Here is a 23654-nt window from a genome sequence, read left to right as displayed (position 1 = left end):
CAAGTATTCTCGTATCAACGATGTTATCCTGTAATACCTGGTTCGGGACTAATGTATGCAAATTCTATTTGACTAAACCCACCCGAATTTGAAGCTTATTGTCCGATGTTAAGGTTCATATAACATTAACAATGTCAACTACGTTTGTACAATATAATACGGCATGTTAAGTCTAGATTAACATTTGTTTATGTATTAACAATAATATTACCTGAGGTATTATGGTAAATCATGAGAATTACGTATGAAACGTATTGTAAGAATAATTATGCGTATTTTAGAGGATACCTCCCATTTTGATATTTTAAAGCCTACTAGGAAGGTATTGGTGCTTTGTCGGACTCCTGTGTCATGTGAATGCATTAGTTATTTATTATTTTAATCTTGTTCAAACGTGAATACTTAATGCAATAAATAATATTGAAACAAGTTACTTGTACCTATAAAATAACAATAATATGAAACTGATGTAGGTATTCCGAAACATTAAAGAATACCTTCACTCCGACCATGTTAAGGTAAGTTTTACATAATTTAATTTTTGTATTATATTTGTCACTCCTCATTTTAACTAAACTACGCGATTGGTATATTTGGCATAATATTCAGAAGGAATATAAAAAAATGTGGAGGACATTTACTCCCTTCTTATTTTTCCAGAAAAAAAAGGTTATCCTCAAGACCCGACTAATTCTTGCCTACCTCCACATTACAAACACAGCCGTGGCATATAAGAGATCAGGAGGATAAGAAGCCACAATTAACGTATATAAAAAACTCTAAGATACTTATACTATGAATCCATGAAATAAAATTGTCTGATTGAATACCTCAAGGGACTTTTACATTTAACTTTCTACAATTGAAACTATTTTCCCCTTAAGTTTCATATAACTAAAGAAAGTATGCAAATTATTGGAAGAAAACAATAAAAAACAAAACATTTAGACCATAACGGAATTAACGTGTTAAGTAGTAAAAGTCAACGCCAGGTCGGTGTATTAAGTTATGGTAATCACCTTAGACCAAAAAAGATAGACAACACATCGTGGAAAATTAGCGGAAACACAACTTATACTTATGTAAGTTTTTTTTTTTTTATAAAAGCAAACAACATGCAGTGTACCTAATGGTAAGTGGCTAGTACCACCAATAGGATAAGCAACTCCAGATTATCTAGATTAGATTTCTACTTGAGCGACAGACACGTTAACCACATAAGGTTCGACCATATTCAAAATTGGTATTGGTAAATAGATATCTTAAATGATGCGAGAATGTCTAATTGATGCCGAATTATATTTTGCATCACACGACACGCGATAATTTTCTCTATACTTTTTTATTCTAGGAACTCATTCTATCTTTTTTGATTTGAGGTTATTAATAGTTACTTGTGTCAATTTGCGTGTAGGAATAAAGGAAGTATGCAATTTCATGAATTAGCTTTAAATAATAAATTGTTTTTTTTTTATAATATAGGAGTAGCAGACGAGCATACAGTCCACCTGATGGTAAGTGGCTACTGCCGCCCATGGACATCTGTAATCAACCCCACATAGGATTAGATATTCCTACCTGAGGTCGGCCACAGATGCGCCGCCACCCCTGAGGACTAAGCTGGAACGCCTCGGAAAAGTCTGTCTCCCTTACCACACCCTTCAAAACAGAACACAGCAGCGCCTAACACTGCTGTTATTAGGTAGAAATAGGTGTGGCGGTGGTGCCGCCGGAGTCGAACCACAAAGGGTTCTACCACCTTAAAGCGCGAATGTAGAGCGTGTATCTTTGTGGTAATAACATATCTCAAACAATATGTTGAGTATTAGTATCTTAACCAGATTGGGGACCAGTAGTGGCTTGTTCTGAGTTTGCGTGGTAGAAGGCTCTATGTTACGGTTCCTTGAACATCCAGATGATTCGCAAAAATCCAATTAATATGCTTGATTGAGAATCAAACCCAGTACTCCCTTCTATCTTTAACTGCTGTTGCCACCAACTGCTTACCTCAAATTTAAATTTTACTTCCATTATCATTTTACGAAATATATAAAAGAGAAAACCAAAATCCATTTTCCACTTAGTCAAGGCGTGAATCGTGTTTCTTGTTAAACTTTTAAAAATCCCTTTTTCCTAACAAAATAGAGCTTAGTTACAAAGCGAACCATCAATCTCTCCCCGAGTCATTCGATATCGAACTATTTGTTACATTTATTAACTTGAAAAATGGCACCGCATCACTCACCCTTAGTAAAGGGTTGGGTGTTTTCACTGGAAATATCTAGCTCGGGTGTTGAACTCGGGAAATGGCTGAGCGAACGATTTTTAGATATTTTCCTCGGGGGTTCGTCAACATGTTATCATTTCTTTTTTATTTTTTTGCAATATACATAAGAGTAGATAACGAGCATGCAGCCCAGCTGATGGTACGTGACCACTACAACTCGTAGACATCTATAAAATCAACCCTGGATAAAATTTGAGTACACAGTCCTTAGGACGGCCTCAGATGCATCTCTATCCTTGCGGACTAAGTTGGAACACCACTCTCTTCAAACTAGAACACATCATCGCTTAACACTGATGTTATGCACTATCGTATTCATCAAATTTTGATGTTTCTCATCACTCAAAGTGCAGACGAAATCTCGAAAATAAAGCAGTATTTTATATTTTCCACAACAAATTCCAATGATTCCATATGAAACCTACAAAAACGACCATAATCCCTGACTAATCTAAGAATGCAAGTAATCTCAGTGCAATCACCGAATCTTCCCGTTACACAAATTTCATTCGGTACTGAATCGAATTACATTATTCTAACGGCGAGTTATGGAATCCGTAGTAACAAATGCCGATAAAATTAACAGCTTTGCGTGATTCGCCCGTAACTGACGAACGTTAGATTGGAAATGTTAATAACCGACTTCAAAATTCAATTATGTAGTCTTGTACATATTTTTTGATGTAATATGGAGGAAACCATTTCTATCTTAAGAGGTTTCGCGAACTTGCTAAGTCAAATTTTATTAAAAAAAAACGTAGTTGAATTATGATATAGATTACTATATTACTAATATTATTACTAATATTATAAATCCGAAAGTAACTCTGTCTGTCTGTCTGTCTGGTTGTCTCTTCTTCACGCCCAAACCACTGAACCGATTTTAATGAAATTTTGTACAAAGATAGTCTGAGACCCGAGAAAGGACATAGGATAGTTTTTATCCTGGAAATCCTACGGGAACTAGGGATGGCGATCTAAGATCGATTACTCGGAGAAACAATCTTTTGGACCCAAAACATCGATTATTTTAATCGATATTAGTAAGGATTGAATAGTAAACTATGCATTTGATCAAGTGATGATCTTTAGCAAAGTTTAAGGTAAGAATTTTCAGTTTTATGTATGTTAGTATGTTATATTATTTTCTTTTAAACGCGGCCGAAGCCGCGGGCAAAAGCTAGTAGAAAATAGATAAGACGAAAATCATAATGAAAATATACATTAACTGTAATCAAAGAGCCGTTAGAAGGGTTCATATCTTACCTGTTAACCACATAAATATGATTGTTGATACTCGTGAAGACCTAATATCATAATAATCATAATAAATAACTAAATAATAATCCATGCATCTAATTTTTGCCCTACAAAGATGTAAATTTGTCAATTTATACAGCGCAGAAATTATTAAAGTTAAAACTTTTGTAGACAAAACATCAGACTGGATTATTAACGAGCTACCAAACCAAAATAGAGGGTTTGATACTGTTATAAAGCAGGATTATATGAGAGGGTAGTTCCAGAGTAGAACCACGATATATTATTTAATGAAGTTGTAGTTAGTACAAACAAATACGGATATTCTTTGGATCTTTCTAAAAAGATAAACGCGAATCGAAGACAAAATCAAAAGAGTCCAAATACTTCCTAACTTTCAACAATAAATTAATTGAAATACCTCCCTGAAATCCAATTTTATATTAAATATACAGCTTTCGGAAACAATCTCCAAGAACAATCGTAAATACTTACCATACCGAAATCACTTTGAATAACAATATTTTCCCTTTTCATATAAATACAAGTTACGTACGCGGTTCCGCGCGTAGTCTACGGTTCGTTGTTTTTACCGTTTTATGGGGAAATCCTAAATATTTTGTAAGGACATATGTATGCAATGTTTTGCTCAGTATAAGGTCGTCTATCTTTGCGTTGATATCATATGAAAATAGATTTTCTAATTTCTCCCATAAGCTTCTACATCGATACCTTAATTCGCAAATCAGCCAACTCCACATTTTGTCAATTTTTTTTTTATTTATTTGATTTTGATTTCGTTCAATGCCATTTACTATCAAAAGAAATAAAAAAAAAAACATTTTGACAAAAAGTGGAGTTGGCTGATTTTCGAATTAAGGTATCGATATACAGATTAGAAACTATTATGAAAACAAAAAAACAATTACCATCCAACGGCACCATGTGCTTAAATCCATCAACACGTTTAGGCTATCGAATCAAAAATTGAGACAGACATTCATACACTCGAAAAATATTACCATCCACAGCCGAATGATAACATCCGGTTTTATGTTTTGGTTCCAACTATTTTTATCCTCCATTGCAGCTCTTCAAAGTACAGATTTAGGTATAACATCATCATCATCATTATCATCAACCCAATATTGCCCCACTGCTGGGCAAGAGTCTCCTCTCAGAATGAGAAGGATTAGGCCGTAGTCCACCACGCTGGCCAAGTGCGTAGACTTCACGTACCTCTGAAACCTTTTTTTTTAATATTTCTCAGGTATGCAGGTTTCCTCACGATGTTTTCCTTCACCGTTTAAGCAAGTGATAATTAATATCTAAGACGCACATACATTTGAAAAATCAGAGGCCTGGGATTTGAACCCCTGACCCCTCAATCTTAGGCCGAGTTTCTTAACCACTAGGCTATCACTGCTTACCTACCTTACTGCTACAGATTTATATAATCGCGTATAAATAACCACAGCTTAGAGAACAGCAGTTTTCTTGAGTAAATTAAGTACAGACAAACACATTAATTTTATTTATATAAATGGGTAACAATTTTTCCTTTTCCCCATAAATACTTGGGAAAACCACATTAATCTTAGGAAACGCGGATTCCCTAAATCGACAGCTTTACTTCGAGTTGATTACACTTTTTATTCTTAGCTATAAAAAGTTCGAAACTGTTCGTCTGTTTGTTGCGGGATCTGGGCTTTATTAGCTGGTTTTATGACAGAGTGGACAACTACTAGAAATGCTTTAAAGGGTGAACCCTTTGTAGTTTTCCGGCGGCATCACCGCTACACCTATTTCAGTGGTATGTATGGTAATGTATATTTTTATGCAGTTTTATGCAGTGATAGCCTAGTGGTTAAGAAACTCGGCCTCTCGATCGAGGGGTCCGAGGTTCAAATCCCAGGCACGCACCTCTGATTTTTCAAAGTTATGTGCGTATTAGAAATTAATTATCACTTGCTAAACGGTGAAGGAAAACATCGTGAGGAAACCTGCATACCTGAGAGATCTATATATAAAAAAAAAAAAAAAATCTCAAAGGTATGTGAAGTCTACCAATACGCACTTGGCCAGCGCGGTGGACTATGGCCTAATCCTTCTCATTATGAGAGGAGACCCGTGCCCAGCAGTGGGACAGTAATGGGTTGCTGATGATGATGATGATGATGATGTATATTTTTAATATTTTGCATCTGCACGCATCCTTTGTGGAAGGGAGGGTGGTACTTACTGCATGGTTTAAAAAATCATACATATTTGTAGCGGATTATTGCGAAGTACCTAGTTTTAATCTTAACTTAAAATATTTCTCGCAATGATCTTCGCTGCTGAAGATGTACGCTTAGAAAAAGATGCGTGCCTGAGATTCGAATCCCAGAGTTTCTGAGTGAAAGATTTAATTTAAAAACCCTAGGAACAAAATAATTTAAATAGTAATAGGTTTTACTATTAATATGATAGTTATAGTAAAACCTTTTTATTCGAGGGGGAAACCTTCAAAAGGTACCCGACGACGTGAGAGCGACGCCGGGTTATGTGAGATTTTTAACGTGGTCGTCTTCAACGCTTGTTGGAGAACTCCGGGATCTCCGACGGAACACAACCGGAGTCCTCCAAGCGCGATGCCCCGATCGGGCTCTGCCCTGGGGGAGCGTTCCCACAACATCTGTTGATTACGACGGTATGCGACCACACATACCGCCATCCTTCCCGGGGTAGCTTACTGGACGGTTCGAGCTCTTACTCTTGCCGCACGCAACCCTGGAAGCCACTCTTTTAGTCGCCTCTTACGACAGCCAGGGGATACCGTAGCCCTATTCTAGTCCCCTAATAAATTTGAAACTAAATTTGAGGTACCTACGCACAGCCGTGCGTCTAAATACATGTGTACAATAATATAGAGCATATCTAAATATTCTCAGATCTGTGGTATTTATTATGAATTTTATACCCAGAGTTGAGTTCGTGTAATATCAATCCTGGAGGCCGACAGATGAATTCTTGAAGTTGGGTTATGAGAATAAAGTAAAAGGCGCCGCGTGCCAATATTGCATAGCCTTTGGAGGTAAATATGGCGGGGAAAGTCTCAGTAAAGTTATGATAGATTTATTTTATCTGTATTAATGAAAAATGTACAGTGATTCAAAGATGTAAGTCAAAACTTCTATCGGCGTTGTGCACTTTTGTAATGGGTAAAAAATGTTAAACGCCTGTAAGATAGCAAATCAAACGGCAAAAGTCAACATGTCATCAATACCGCCAATGAACATTTTCAATGAACCCCAGATAGAAATAAACTCGGATAGGATTTTTTTAGTTCAAGTGACTTGAAATTTTAGTTGTAGTTTGAATTTTGCGCTCTCAATCTAAGGTTCGAACCCCATACATACTACTTTTCAAAATTATGTGCTTATTAGAAATTAGATATTACTTGTTTTAATTAAGAAAAGCTCGAGGGAGAAACTACACCTATAAAATCCCAAAGGTGTGTAAACTTAACAAATTCATACTTCACCAGTGTGGTAGACAGACTTTCTGAAGGTGGTAGAACTCTTTGTGGTTCGACTCCGGCGGGACCACCGCCACACCTATTTCTACCTAATAACAGCAGTGTTAGGCGCTGCTGTGTTTCGTTTTGAAGGGTGTGGTAAGGGAGACATACATTTTCGAGGCGTTCCAGCTTAGTCCTCAGAGGTAGCGGCGCACTTGTGGCCGACCTCAGGTAGGAATATCTAATCCTATCTGGTGTTGATTACAGATGTCCATTGGCGACAGTAGCCACTTACCATCAGGTGGACTGCATGGTTGTCTACTACTCTTATGTTATAAAAAAATACTATAATCCACACTTTTCCCACTCTGACAAGAAACCCAAGCCCAGCAGTGGGACAACAATGGACTTCGACGAAATTTATTTTACATCACGTCAACATCTGCATTTCGCCTGCAAAGTACCGCATACACGTGACCGGCGACGTGCGATGAATTTTAGATGGACAGCTCCCAAATCTTTTACATTCGCAACTATCCGCATCTCGAGAAAGATACCTTTTGATGAATTGACGAACGAGTTTTCCTAGAGTTTCCATAACGTGACAAAATTTGTAAGGACAAGAATCATGGACGAACTTTTTTTTATACTTACCACTTATTTAGTGGTACGTGCAAAATGTGGAATGTGCTCCCTCCTGAGGTATTCCTTGAGCGCTATGTCATCATCAAGTGGGGTTCAAAGAGCTCTCCTTCAAAGCCGGCGATGCAATGGCGACTCCTCTGGTGTTGCAAATGTCCATAGGCGACCGTGACTGCTTTCCACCAGGTAGCCCGTCTGCTTTATCGTTAGATATAACTATCTGAAAAAGAAAAAAAAATGCAGTAGAAATAACCAAGGCATTTGACAAGACCCTTACCAAGAGTTTTTACGTTTTGAAAAATATGTCTGTTTTGGTATTTGTTTACGTATCTGCCCATACAATTTTCAATCAGCGCCCCTAGCGGATTGTATCAGAACTATAGTGTCAGTAACGTAACATTAAATGTCTAAGTTAACAAAATGGCGCATTATGTTTTGTCTCTCTTTAAATAAATGTTTTGAAATGGCATGATTACTCCTCCAGTCTCCCATTATTTCTGCCTTACAATTCAAAAATGAAAAAGTCACCGTACTAAATCCTATTCTAATAAAGGCCTTGATCAAACAAAACAAAGCCCGCTGCTTGACTGTGTAAATCGTATTCGTAACTGAAGTTGAAGTCTACGAAGTAAAGCAATTTCGAGCGCGGGAGTTGCAAGCATGCAGTCCACCTGAAGGTAAGTGGCTAATGCGGTCCATGGACATCCGTAATCAAACCCAGATAGGATTAAATATTCCTACCTGAGGTCAACCACGGATGCGCCGCTACCCCCCAGGAAGCTAGAACGTTTCGGAAAAGTATGTCTTACCACATCCTTCAACGCTTAACACTACTGTTAATAGGCAGAAACAGCTGTGGCGGTGGTACCACCGGAGTCGAACCACAAATGATCGATACACCTTCAAAAAACTAATAGTTCACTACGCAAAAAAAAATAGACATTTATTCTGTTCTACCCGTGCGAAGCGCGGGCGGGTTGCTAGTCAAACATAAATGCTATTAGAATCTAGTAACCAGTTTCTTACTTGCAAGCAATATTGAATAAGTAATATTACTGCAATGTAAACAAGAACGTAGTAATTCAGTAAGCAGGATGCGCTACCCAGTGACACGTTGGCCTGTACTAGCGGTTGTCTTTTTGCCTTGCTTTTCTCGTTATTGCCTATACATTAACTTTTACTTCTATACACTAGTTGACGTGTTGCCTATAAATTTCATTTACACACTAGTTGACGTGTCTGGTTGTAAAAATCAAACAACTCAATAGTTTACAGTAAACTTATTGTTTGACGTTCTTTGATTGACGTTCTTTATTTAACATATAAATTACTTTATGTCACAAATAGATGTCTCTGTACCAAAATTAGAACACGGTGACGAGATTTTTTACTGGGCATATATATACCCCAAAGAAATAAATATCAGTGCTCATTTGGAAAAGTTGTTTCATTGCGTTTGCTCCCCTTTGGACCCTTGGACATTATTTTGGTCCTTACGTGTCGGATATTAAGACTAGTTTTCCATGTCCGGGTCCAATTTTTGTTAAGGCACAGAAACCAGTGGCCAATTGTCACTGAAGTGCCTGAGTGCTGCACGAGTTGCAGCCTCACCCCAGCAGCGACCGCCGAAGGTGCTGCCGCGCGTCGCTCCGCACAAGGAGTCGACGGATTGTTTTGGCAGAGGGTGCCACTTGGAGGTGGTGTCTACTGTCTATCAAGGAAGCAGACGCAATAAGATGTGGAATCGGATGAAGCCTTAAATGGAATATCAAGTGGAGTAAACAACAAAGGTGGTTACTTGGCAACAGCGTGAGTTGACTTTGAATAATTTGTGCTGTGCTCAAACAAATTTCAACTTTATCTTTTCGGTCAGTAGAGTCATTTTATTGTGTGTGTCCTTACTAAAGACTTGTAATTTTTAGGTAGAAATTGGACTTAGAATATTTTCATTAAAATTGTTCAGACGTGGAATCCATGTCCAATTTTCTATTTCTTTAAATTAATTTTAAAAAACACTTGTAAAACTTGCAATTTTCTTTCCTTAATATGTTTGTGCTGTGCTGATTTTAGTTTAAGTCAAAAACACTTGTAATTTTTTTGGTTCAACGAAAATACAATATTTAAATTTAAAATAATTATACAATTATGGAGTCTTTCCTGAAGGTCCAGTTTGAGAACAAAAAGTTAATTGAGAAGGCAAGAATTAATTTTAAAAAATCACCAAAGGATAGGCTTACTCAAGTCTATCTAGAAACGCGATTAGAATCACTTGAAGACCGCTGGAAAGATTTCATTAAAATCCATAAAAATATTATAGAAGTATCTACTGATGACGATTTAAATAATTCATATTTTACGAAGGAAATGTATGACCAAGCAGAGGAATTTTATTTTATGTATAAGACTGAGTTAAAGGAGTGCATGCGTGGTAGCACGTCTGTAAGTAGTGAAGGTAAACAGGTTAAAGCAAATAATAGTAATGTAAAGCTACCAAAAATTTCTTTGCCAACATTTTCAGGACAATACACAGAATGGACGACGTTCCGTGATTTGTTTCTCTCACTTATTGATAAAAATGATGCATTAGATGACGTTCAGAAGTTACATTATTTAAAGAGCCATTTATCAGGGGAAGCAGAACAACTGCTACGCCACACTCCAGTAACTGCTTCGAATTATAAAGAATGTTGGTCAATTTTAACAAAGCGTTATAATAATAAACGGTTTTTGTCTAATTGTATGTTAAAACGTCTTTTTAATCAACCGACAATTTCCAAAGAATCTTCATTAGCAATTAAAAATCTGTTAGATACTACTGTGGATTGTCTTCATGGCTTGCGCACACTTGATATTAATCTTAACTCTTGGGATACTATTATTGTTTTTATTATAAGTGCCAAACTAGATTTTGAATCTCGTAAGCTATGGGAGTCACAGATTAGCGCAGGCGACGAACTAGCTACATTTGATGAATTCAAAGACTTTTTAGAATCTAGGTTTAGATCGTTAGAGTACTTAGATAGCAAATCGGAAAAGCCTAATGTTAACCGATATAATACAAAGTCTTTCCATGTAGCTTCTCAAATATGTATGTTATGTTCCGGCGATCATAAGTTATGCCATTGCAAGGACTTTGCAAAAAAGGACACTGACTCTCGTCGTGAGTTCGCTCGTGTTAATAAAATATGTTTTAATTGCTTGTCTAAAACTCACAATGTTTATTCTTGCCGCCAAGCCACTAGATGCCATTTATGCAAGAAAAGGCATCACACACTACTCCACCCTAAATCTATCACCACTGCTGCAACAATTAATACAAATAATTCTGTTGCACCAGTAGCCGCATCGTCCAACCAAAATGAGCCCACCGCTGGTGTATGTTGTTACGCAGATGTTCACAACCATGGACTGTTAGCCACAGCCTTGGTCGACGTCGAGTCAAAGACTGGATCACCTATTGTCTTAAGGGCCCTGATGGATCAGGGCTCTCAGGTCTCTTTTATTACAGAGTCCGCGGTTCAGTTGCTCGGCCTAAAGAAAACATCAGCTCACACTGACATTATCCGACTAGGCGATGATGAAGGTGCTACAATGCCCTCTAGATGGATAGTAAGTTTTAAAATACAATCACGCCTAGATCCCAAATTTGTTTTACCCGTCAGTGCTTATGTGTTGAGAAGACTCACATCACTTCTTCCTGAAAGGAAGATTATTCAGGTTTTACCATCATCGTTTGCATCCTTAGAATTAGCTGATCCATCGTTCAATACTCCTGGTAAGATTGACTTACTGTTGAGTACGCGTGTAGTGGGCGAGATTCTTCAGGAAGGTTTAGTTAAAGGTCCGCCTGGTACACCTATTGCGCAGAAAACTAAGCTTGGGTGGATTTTATCAGGCGAAGTCAGCAAAACGATGACAGTACCAGTATGTTGCAGCGTAGTCGGACGTACAAATGTTGACGAGCTTTTGCGAAAGTTTTGGGAGCTAGAATCCGACGAGTCTTCAACCCGACATCAGGTCATACTGACAGAAGAAGAGCAGAGATGCGAAGACTTCTACTCTAGCTCAACTATACGTGATGCTACCGGAAGATACATTGTCAAGCTGCCCTTCAAATCTGAAGAGCCTCAGAGTCAATATGGTAGATCAGAGGAGATAGCTCGAAAACGTTTCCACATACTGAAGAAGAAGTTTATGAAAAATCCTGAACTGGGAATGCAGTACAAGTCTGTCATTCAAGAGTATCTTCAACTGGGACATGCTGAGATTGTTCCCCAGTCGGAAATTGAGAAGATTGCGGCATATCTACCGCATCACGCCGTGGTACGCGAAGATAAGAGTACCACTAAGGTCAGGGTCGTCTTCGACGCTTCTTGTTCGGGATGCAATGGAGTTTCGTTGAATGATGATTTGATGGTAGGCCCTACCTTACAACCCGATTTACGTCATACCATCATGCGTTGGCGTTGCCATCCAATATGTTTAGTTGCTGACATCGTGAAGATGTATCGTCAAATAAAAGTGTCCGACGAACATGTGGATTATCAGCGTATCTTATGGCGCGAAAGCCCAGATACTGAATTGCTACATTTGAGGTTATTACGTGTCACATTTGGTACGTCCTCAGCTCCTTACCTTGCAGTTCGCACTCTTCAACAGGTAGCATATGATGAAGGAAAAGATTTCCCTTTAGTGTCAGAACGAGTTTTAAAGGACTTCTACGTTGATGATTTTCTCTCAGGTTGTGAATCTGTGGCGGAAGGTGAACAGATTTATCATCAAATGAATGAGATGCTCGGTCGAGGAGGTTTCCAGCTTCAGAAGTGGTCGAGCAATAGCAACGATCTTCTGACTAAATTACAATCCTCCGAATCGAAAGGTGACGAAACTCTTCATTTTGAAATAAATGCGTCTTTGAAAATTTTAGGATTGAAATGGAACAGAAGTTCAGACGAATTCCAGTATGCTGTCCATCTCCCTCCACTGGAGACACCCGTAACCAAGCGAAGGGTGATCTCTGATATCGCACGCCTTTACGATCCTCTTGGTTGGATTGCACCTGTAATAATAACAGCTAAGGTGTTCATCCAACGACTGTGGCTCTCAGGCATTGATTGGGATGAAGAATTGCCTAATTGCCTATTAAGAGATTGGCTGGATTACAGAAGTAACCTTCATAATCTTCAGAGCTTTCGTCTGCCAAGATGGATTCATACAAGTCGTCAGGACAAGTCTCTTGAATTGCACGGGTTCTGCGATGCTTCTTTAGATGCATACTCAGCTGTTGTCTACACGCGATCTATTGATTCGAATGGCTATGTTCACGTCAGTCTAGTAGCCTCGAAAACTAAAGTGGCTCCCATCAAACAGGTTTCTATACCACGTTTGGAATTGTGCGGCGCTGTGCTGCTTTCAAAACTTCTGCTAGAAGTTTCAGACACTTTAGGAATTGTGAGGGATAATATACAGGCTTGGACTGATTCTTCAGTGGTACTTGCTTGGTTGAGTAGCCACCCCAGTCGTTGGAAAACGTTCATAGGCAATCGAGTGTCAGAGATTCTTAGAGTTATGAATAATAATCAATGGTTTCATGTCCAGTCAAAGGAAAACCCAGCAGTCTGCGCGTCACGTGGAGTGAATCCGTGTGATTTAGACAAAATTGATCTATGGGTGTCCGGACCTAGTTGGCTTAAAAATGAAGTGATTGAATATAAGAAGAGTTCATTACTTGATACTAATTTAGAAGAAAGAAAATCAAATGTTGTAGTTAATTTAGTGAAAGAGCAAGGGGAAAAAGTTGATTTTATATCGAGATTTTCGACTTTACAGAGATTAACCCGAGTAACTGCTTATTGTAGAAGATTTTTGAAGTTAAAGAATAAACCAAAATTTACTTTGAATTTAACTTTTGATGAAATAAATGAAGCATTATTAACGTGCATTAGAAAATGTCAATTTGATTATTTTGGAGATGTGATAAATAATTTGAAGACAATAGGAAAGGTCAAGAAGAAAGGAAAGATCACTTCATTGTGTCCTTATTTGCTCTCTGCTATCAGCTGTTCTGCAAAGGATCCATGTCCCTTAACCCCTGGACATTTTTTGGTTAGGGAACATTTGTTACTAGTTCCTGATGCTAATTTTGAAAACTTAAGCAACTTAAAAAGGTGGCATTTGACTCAACGTATGGTCCAGGACTTGTGGTGCAGATGGTCTCGTGAATATCTGGTTCAATTTCATCAAAGGCATAAATGGCCACGCGATTCGCCTGAACCAAACGTGGGTAATGTAGTGTTAGTCATTGAAGATGACTTGCCTCCTGCAAGATGGCTTCACGGGCTTATTGTCGAAAAACATTGCGGTTCAGACCACATTACGAGAGTCGTGTCTTTACGTTGTAAAGGGTCTATAATAAAAGGACCTATTTCAAAACTAATTGTATTACCCATAGCATGTTAAAAAAGCATATTTTCTTATTAGATTATTCTACAATGTAATTTTAAGGCTATTATTTTTTATTTCAATTGAATGTTTTAATTTAATTTAAGTTAATGAATTGTATACAGTCCGCTTATTTCGAAGTGCCCAATTGTCAACGTTTTTCATGGTGGGCGGTAATTTGGAGACATGATGTAGTTAATTAACTTTAAGATTATGGACATTTTGTCCATGGTGGGCGGAATGTTTGACGTTCTTTGATTGACGTTCTTTATTTAACATATAAATTACTTTATGTCACAAATAGATGTCTCTGTACCAAAATTAGAACACGGTGACGAGATTTTTTACTGGGCATATATATACCCCAAAGAAATAAATATCAGTGCTCATTTGGAAAAGTTGTTTCATTGCGTTTGCTCCCCTTTGGACCCTTGGACACTTATTTTCACACAAAATATGTATCGTTCTAAAATGTTTTGTATGTACGATTTGATTTTGGAAAGCACTAAAACTTTATTTATTAATTATTTAATAATTGTTCAAATACAATTATTAAATAGCCTAGCCAAGATTTAAGGCACGGAGGACGCTTTGAAGGAGGCTTTCGAAACTATCAGCCCTATACTAAGATTCCCTGTGAGAATAAACAAATAAACAAACACCTAGACCTAGAAACAGAAATGAAAATTCATCATTTAGATAACTGTCTGGCCGGGGATCGAACCCGGGACCAATTGAGCGTCAGACCGGTTTGGTGATCGCTTCGCCACGCGGGTCGTACATGATTTAAGATACGAACATTGTGTATCTAAAATTAGATTAGTATTAGGTACATCTCGCATAAATAAGATAAAAAGTGAAAAATATTGCCGCTTGAAAAATCTTGATGGCATTAAGTTAGTATCTATTGAAAGGGCAGACTGGTACTAAACTAACTTTTATTGATGACAAGACGTTAAGAAATACGACTGACACAGACAGTGAGCAATTTATTGGTCTTTGTTTGTGATAGAATCTTCTCACTGACAGTATTTCTATCAAATAGTTTCTTATCAGTTTCAAATGTTAAATATGTCGTTTATTGCTTACAAAAAAGTATAAGAATGGAGTAGCGAACGAGTTTGCAGACCTCCTGATGGTGGTTACTGCGGCCTATGGACATCTGTGTCAAAACCATTTATTTACTCGTAGAACAGATTCTAAGTGAAGCCAATCATGCCAAATCAAGCCAAATGCGATACCACTCCCGGAAACCATGATGGTCTCCTCAAAATATGAGAAGTTCATATATCGATGAGGACTGAGATTAAACACCTCGTAAAAGTAAATCTGTTTTAAAGCTAAGGACATTGGATTCAAACTAAAACAAAACAGTAGGTGATTGATTAGTTTCGAAATCGGTCCATTGTTATCTCATTACTGGGCACGGGACATACTGGTATTAAAACGAAGAAATAGGCGGTGGTGGTATAGATGAAGACTAAATTCAACCACCTTAAAGTTGTGATAAATGGTTAACGTAGCTCTCGAATATCTGTAAACATATTAGATAAGTTTTTTTTTTATCATATAAGAGTGCACATAATGGCAACATACAGAGCCTACTGCTGCTAATGCGCATCTCTAATAACCCCAAATAAGATTAAAATCGTACCTGTGTTCAGCTAGAAATGCGCCTCTACCCCTGAGGACTAAACTGGTAAGCCTCGGAAAAGTATGTCTCCCTTACCACACCCTTCAAAACAGAACAAAGCAGCCAAACAAAGTTGTTATCAGGCACAAATATGTAAGTGTGCCGGTGGTGCCACCGGAGTCGAACCACAAAGGATTCAAAGCTCCACTTCACAAGGTGAAACGGCTTAAACAAATCGTTTCTTAACCTCAGTAACCACATTCCAACTCCAATACGGTTTAGCTCAGGTGTAACCGTAACTACATTACATTATTATAATGGGTTAACCACACGTTTGTCAATAATGAGCTGTCCAGGCCGCCAATCATCTCGAGAATCTGTAATTTAACCTGATAACAGAGCACCGCCGGGACATACCGATCGTACTGTGTACGCCACATGCCAATATCTCAATTATATTGGTATATCATCCTTACTAATATTATAAATCCGAAAGTAACTCTGTCTGTCTGTCTGTCTGGTTGTCTCTTCTTCACGCTCAAACCACTGAACCGATTTTAATGAAAGTTTGTACAAAGATAGTCTGAGACCCGAGAAAGGACATAGAATAGTTTTTATCCCGGAAATTCCACGGGAACTGGGGATGGCGATCTAAGATCGATTAATCGGAGTTTCGATCTTTTGGACCCAAAATATTGATTATTTTAATCGATATTAGTAAGGATTGAATCGTAAACTATGCATTTGATCAAGTGATGATCTTTAGCAGAGTTTAAGGTACTAATTTTCAGTTTTATGTATGTTAGTATGTTATATTATTTTCTTTTAAACGCGGCCGAAGCCGCGGGTAAAAACTAGTGGAGTTAATAAATTAATATGGCCGATGTAGCAAATGTAAGTACTATTTAGACTAGTGTACCGGTCTATGAATAAAATCTAAAAAAAATAAAGTTGCTCTAATAATGGCTAAGATGGTTATTAATTATAGAAGAATGAAAGCTATAAAATAAGTAACTTTAAACAAAAATATGTTAATGCATATAGTTTTCAATGATTCAGAAATGTCACCATCTCTCTCGCCAACGTCCATAACACGTTGAATACACCGGTTCTCGTCCGATCACCGAAGTTAAGCAACATCGGGCGCGGTCAGTACTTGGATGGGTGACCGCCTGGGAACACCGCGTGTCGCGTTGGCCTTTTGTTATTTTTGACATATTTGGTTCATTTATTTTTATTGCATATTTTAATTTTATCTTGTGGATATAATCTTTGTCTCCTAAACTAGCTACTAGGTCCAACAAAACATCTTGTGCAACTTAATTTCAATGTTAAGTTAATTTTACTTGATTTGCTTCGGATATTATGATATTTATAACAGTAATACGTTAAGATGAAAAAAAAAACACAGCCGTAATTATTTATTCAAATCAAATCAAATATTTTTTTTTAATTCAAAATAGGTTCTTTACAGAGCACTTTTTGAATGTCAATACAACCACCACCACTTCACAAGGTGTTTCGTAATGGAGAAGAAGCGGCGAAAGAAACTCCATAACACACATCTTTAAAAAAAAATGTTTTTTACAATGTAAAACTTAACGTAATGGTACATGTGGAGCTGGAACTATTTCAGACCACACCGTTTTGTCAGTCAAATAATCATTTGATTTATAGTATGCAATATTTAGGGGTTACCACCCCTAAATATTTAGGGGTTACCACCCCTAAATATTGCTTTTTTGAAAGAGTTTCGGCCTCTTATACCAGGATTTCAAATGTTAAGCTTTCAAATTTGGAATTTTCAAAATTATGTGCGCATTCAATTTAATTTCTCATATGCTGTGGTCACGATGACGGAAAACAATGTAAGGAAACATTCTATTCCTGAGAGATTTTTAAATGTTCGTGAATTTTACTAATCTGTGCTTAGTTGTTAGTATGTGGTTGGACTGATCCTTCTCATTGTAAAAGGAGACCCGTTCCCTGTGGAAGGCATACTGCGTAATAACGTTGTACATAATGATTAACTTATTTTATCTTAATAATATGATAGATTACATAATCCATATCTTACTTACATTTTCAAATTTTATGCATATAAAGAAAAATTACATGAGTCTTCCCGAAAATTTAGTGCTATATTGTTCTTATAATCGCATACACTCCCTTATGAAATATTTGGCTTCCTTCTATGCTTTGTTTGTTGTTGGTATGTTTGGCGTGTAAGGAACGGTAAAGAATACGTGGTTGGATGCTAGTATGTTATAATTATGTATATACATGCGGCATCTGCGAATATATTGTGGTATTCGCGTGTCTGTCATGTCATAGAATACATAGTCAATAGACATGTCTCCCACATTTTAGTTAACAAGCCAGCACAATTTTTTTTTTGTTGACGAGGGGGAATCCTTCAAAAGGTATCCGACGCCATGGGAGTGACGTTGGATTATATGGGACTTTTACCGCATTAAAACCCCCCCGGTGGCAGTACTCGGAGGTTGGTGGAGAAGTCCGGGATCTCCAACGGAGCACAACCGGAGTCCTCCTAACGCGATGCCCTTCTATCGGGCTTTGCCCTGGGGGGAGCAATTTACGCTTCTCTCACATTCCCTGGTGATTACAGCGATATGCGACCACAAAAACCGCTGTCCTTCCCGGGGTCGCTTGTTGGACGGTTTTAGCTCCCACTCTTGCCGCCCGCAACCCCAAGCCAGCACACCTAAGCAATATAATTCCATATTTAAGACTATTGCCACCCCATAACATGAGTTAAATATTTTCCCATTACAACATCTACGGGAACCAACACCCTATGACACCAACAACTTGAACCAATTGTACCCATGAGAACTATTGAAATGCCTTAAACCTAGAGTCTGTCAGCCAGAGACATCACAACTCCTATCAAATTCACATAGAAAGCATTCACAATACCTCCACAATGGAACCACGCAGAGTTGTACATATTACCTTTAAATAATATAAATAAGTATATTCATTTGTTATTAGACTCATTAGACGGCACTCTCGCTGATGTATTGTATGGACTGTGGAATGTGGACATCAAGTCATTCCACATTAATTCTTAATAAGTCACGTATTAAGTATTATAATTTATTATTACAATAGGTTTAAAAAATTATAACGTTTAAAAGAGTGGTAGAAGCCACTTACCATTAGATGGGCCTCATGTTCATCAGCTTCATTTATATTATAACGAGCTTTTGCCCGCCGCATCGCTCGCGTTACGAAGTAATATTATTAACTAAGAATATTTACACAAACTTTCATCCCATATTTTATTCCCTTGGGGGTAGGATTGATCAAAATCCTTTCTTAGCGAATGCCTACGTCATAACATCTATCTGCATGCCAAATTTCAGCCCGATCCGTCTAGTGGTTTGGGCTGTGCGTTGATAGATCACTATGTCAGTCAGTCACCTTTGAGTTATATATATTTAGAAGAAAAGGTGTCACGTTTTGTGCAAAAGTGCAACTTGATAAGGAAGTAAATTCGAAATACCACTTCTATGTTTTATGAACTCTGTGTTATGAATACCAAGCTCTGACATTTACCTTATACTCCGAAATGTTATATTAATATGATGTTTCATTATTATTACAAGAGTTGATGTACAAATAGTTTTGGAAACTACTCAAACTATTTTGTATGATAACATGGTGGCTGTTAGCGGCTGTAATATTTATTCGATCCGTATAATTATGATGTTATAATAATAATGTTCATTGAGAGAAATATGGTTAGGTTAGGTTAGGTTAGTCTTTTTAATCAGAATATTTAAATTTTATTATTAGTAGCACCGGGGGAGTTTTAGTGCGGTAAGAATCCCACATAACCCCGTGTTGCTCCTATGACACTGGGTACCTTTTGAAGGTTTCCCCCTCGTAAAAAAAAGGACCTCTCTTCCATAAGGAGTAAGTTCAAATATCCATGAGCGGCAGTACATGCTCGTTTGCCACTTCAATCTTATGAAAAAAAACTTTTCCAATAATAATTGTAATTTAAGGTTGAAGTGTTTTTTACCTGAGATCGGCCACAGATGAAGCTGTAATCTGTAATAGAACTCTTCGAATAACTATATCACCCCTACCTCGTCCTTCAAACAATAACATAACGGCGCTTAACAATGATGTTATTAGGTATGATTCAATTTTTTTTATAATATAGGAGTAGCAGACGAGCATGCAGTCCACCTGATAATTGTGTGTTGGTAAGTGGCTATTGCCGCCGATGGACATATGCAATCAACCCCAAATAGGATTAGATATTCCTACCTGTGGTTGGCCAGAGATGCGCCGCTACCCCTGAGGACTAAGCTGGAACGCCTCGGAAAAGTATGTCTTCCTTACCACACCCTTCAAACCAGAACATAACAGCGCTCAACACTGCTGTTATGAGGCAGAAATAGGTGTGGCGGTGGTGCCACCGGAGATGAACCATAAAGGGTTCTACCATCAAATAACTATTTATTAAACTGAGTGTTTCCAGTTGTAAGACGCCGTAAATGAATAACAATTCACGCGGGAATTCAAAATTCGATTTTCGAATTATCGTTTCGTTGTCACTGCCATAAAACAGGCACCCCTTTGCTGTCAGCGGTGCGCGTGCGCATCCACTCCGCACATAATTCAGTTCTAAACATCATTACCTAGCGTACGGCCGCGTCGCGCCATTCTAAATGTTTTTATTTCGTGCGTGATAAAAACTTTCAATGTGAATATTCCCGTGCTCATATTTCTACTCCATTAATTCATTTGTATTTGTTTAATGTGTAACTTAGTGTTTGAATAAAGTGCATTGAATAAATATTACGAGGAATGTGCGGATTGGAGGTACATGAAATGTGAATTATTCATATTACTTTCTTGTTGAGGATTTGCTAAAGAAAATCATTTATGTAATTATTTGTTTATGTTTATTTACTGACGTTGATGTATTGTTGATTCGAGATAATGATTGGGTTGGGTTGTTTTTTGTTGTATTTCAAACGTTTCGTGAGATTTTAAACGATGCACAAATTAAATGGTTTGAAATGCGTGTACGACGTACGTATTTTCTTATATCAGTCGGTGTAAAGAACTCGTTATGGCCGGCAGGAGCAGGACCTTAATTATGTTCAAAAAATAATTGTACCTTCCCGGAAAATACGTGAGTTGAACCATTTTAGCCTTAACATGCACGAAATGTCCAGTAATCAAATTGTCTTACTGTTTTATACATCAGAAATAATAGTCGGCATTAAAAGCATTTAGAAAGGTGCATTTAGAGTATGTTCCAAATTCAAAATAAAAAATGCATCGCTACCCTTGTTAGGAAATAATCATGCAGTCAGCTAATGGTAAGTGCCAATATGTAATCAACTCCAGATAAGATACCTACATGAGGTCGGCCACAGATGTGTTGCTACCCATTAGGACTAAATTGGAACGCGTGGGATAAGTATATCTCCACACCCTTCAAACCGGAACACAGCAGCGTATGACACTGTTGTCACAGGCAGAAATAGATGGGACAATGATGTCTTTGTAGTCGAACTACAAAGGGTTCTATCGCCTTACCGCATCAGAGCTAACACCTGTTTTATAGCAAAGAATTCTATCACTTTCAGAAAGAGACAGAATATCAAAATTTATACCGCAAACCGTTCGTCTAATTGTAATCAGCAAACGAGTTCCGTATTCAAATAAGCCACAAGGAACATCTTGATTTGCGTATTACTATGTATACTAACGTGACCATGTCTTTCACATGAAAGCGAGACACTTGCGGGAAAATTGCAAAAACATATTATAAAAAACTTGTTGGTATCGAAGATAGAACCTTTTGTAGTTTGAGGCACAATCACAACACTCATCACACAATTACATCTTTACTTTTTACATAAGTGTTAAATGCAACTGTTTTCTGGTTTGAAATATGTGCTTAGAGATTCTTATACGAAACATTCCATCTTAATTCACAGTAATAGTTATGCATCTGTGACCGACCTTAGATAGGATTTTATCTTATCTGGAGTTTGGTAAAGGAATCAGTGAGCACTTATTCGGTGAATTGCATGCTCATTTGCTATTTCCATACTAAAAAACTTTATTAAATGAATTGTTAATATTGCCACATATCCGGGAAATCAGGAGATTTTTACATACAACGGGACATATAAGTTTAAAAAGTAGAACCGTCCTGCCTAAAGTGCTTACCGCGCCTCTAGTATCAACTATCAGTACAGTTTTATCTTCTCTGGTGACAGAAGGACATTTACCATAAGGACAGGACTATCCCGCTTTGAGCCAGTCGTGTGGTCACCTTACGTATATCTTATGATACAGCTAACTATTGAGTGAGTCCTACCTTGCTGGATAGACTTCAACCCTATGTTCTTAACGATTAAGTTTACTTGATTTAGTAGTATAAGTGCAAATGCCTCTGCAACCAACTTAACGCGTTGGATTAATTAGTACTGACGCTATAACTAAAGCAAGTAGGGCATCGGTTGATTGACACTCAACCTGTCTTACTAATGCTGTTAAGAGAATAGTATTAACAGGTGAAGTAATTAAATATACTACTGTTAGTTGAAACAACTCCAGTACCGCTTGCTCAATTAACCAGAACCCTTTGTGGTGCGATTTCACCTATTTCTGCCTCATAATAGCAGTGTTAGGCGCTGCTGTGTTCTGGTTTGAAGGGTGTGGTATGGGAGACATACTTCTCGGAGGTATACCAGCTTAATCCTCAGGAGTAACGGCGCATCTGTGGCCTAATCATATGTTACCTGGGGTTGATTACAGATATCTCCAGGGCGGCAGTAGGCACTTACCATCAGATTGATTGCTTGCTCGTCTGCTACTCCTAAATTATTAAAAAAGTGTAAATTGTAGTGTTTATGGGAAACATGCGTTTTGTGTAGTCTCAGTTACCGGTTCTTTTTTATATAGGATGACCTTAGATATAAATAGAGATATCTTATATATAAAATTCTCGTGTCACAATGTTAGTTACCGTATTGCTCCGAAACGGCTTTACCGATTTTCACCAAATTTTATATGCATATTCAGTAGGTCTGAGAATCGGCTACTATCTATTTTTCATACCCCTAAGTGATAAGGGTTGTTCACCGGGTCAGCTAGTTTCTAATAAGAAAATGTTGATTTATAACAATAGTTAAGTTATACGCGCCACGCTATGAGATGACGTCGAACTATTCCTCTATTCGTTTATATGAGTCGAGATTATTATTTTTGAACTATTTTTGGCTTGTAAAGAAGTGTTAATGACTTTAATCTTTAGTTAAGCGTTCGGTGACGATGACGCGAGTTCCAAGAGTTTTGTTCACCCAAAAAGTGCTCAATGCACCTTAAGATGTTCTCACTTCAAGCACAGTGGCGTCGGACTCGAACCATAAACAGTCTTATCTTTATACTCATGTCACCACTAAGCATAGTAGCCCAAGCTTTATACAAACTGGTATGGGAAAGGGAGAGGACAGGTTTAAACGTTCTAAGATTACGAAGGTCAGATAACAATTGACTTGCGTAGGTTGCCTGTCAGGAAGTATTGTATTACAGAACCCTTTATACATTTCTGAAGATGTACGGGAGACAGTAGTGCCGGGTTAGCGGGTATTATATTTTTAGTTTAAACTTGGGAAAGTTTTTACAAATTTTTTGCATGCAGTCCATCTGATGGCAAGTGGCTTCTGCCGCTCATGGAAATTTGTAATCAACCTGATGTCGGCCACATATGCCATTCTTTGAGGACTAAGCGGGAGCTCCTCGAAAAAGTATGTCTCTCTTACCACATCCTTCACCAAAAACCAGCAAAACACAGCAGTTCTTAACACTGTTGTTATGAGGCAGAAATA

General features: G+C 37.7%; 1 protein-coding gene and 1 pseudogene across 2 annotated transcripts in view; both read left to right on the top strand.

The window, feature by feature from the left end:
• The first annotated feature begins 16843 nt into the window (after positions 1-16843).
• On the top strand, positions 16844-16964 carry LOC140744598 (uncharacterized; annotated as a pseudogene).
• Positions 16965-20419: 3455 nt separating this feature from the next.
• mwh (multiple wing hairs) overlaps positions 20420-23654 on the top strand; it is a 159186-nt gene continuing 155951 nt past the window's right edge. The window contains exon 1 of one of the 2 annotated variants that reach the window (XM_073076176.1): positions 20420-20625. The gene's annotated coding sequence lies outside the window, so the exon portion shown is untranslated. Of the gene's footprint in view, positions 20626-20923; positions 20942-23654 lie in introns of those variants that run through there. The other variant, XM_073076177.1, reaches the window with a different exon arrangement.

This window comes from Epargyreus clarus, unplaced genomic scaffold, assembly GCF_041222505.1.
Source record: "Epargyreus clarus isolate Ecla_fem2 unplaced genomic scaffold, WU_Ecla_fem_2.2 ptg000008l, whole genome shotgun sequence".
In the NCBI taxonomy this organism is placed as follows: Eukaryota; Metazoa; Arthropoda; class Insecta; order Lepidoptera; family Hesperiidae; genus Epargyreus; species Epargyreus clarus.
Note: the sequence above shows the minus strand (reverse complement) of the source record. Positions and strands in the feature narration are given on the sequence as shown.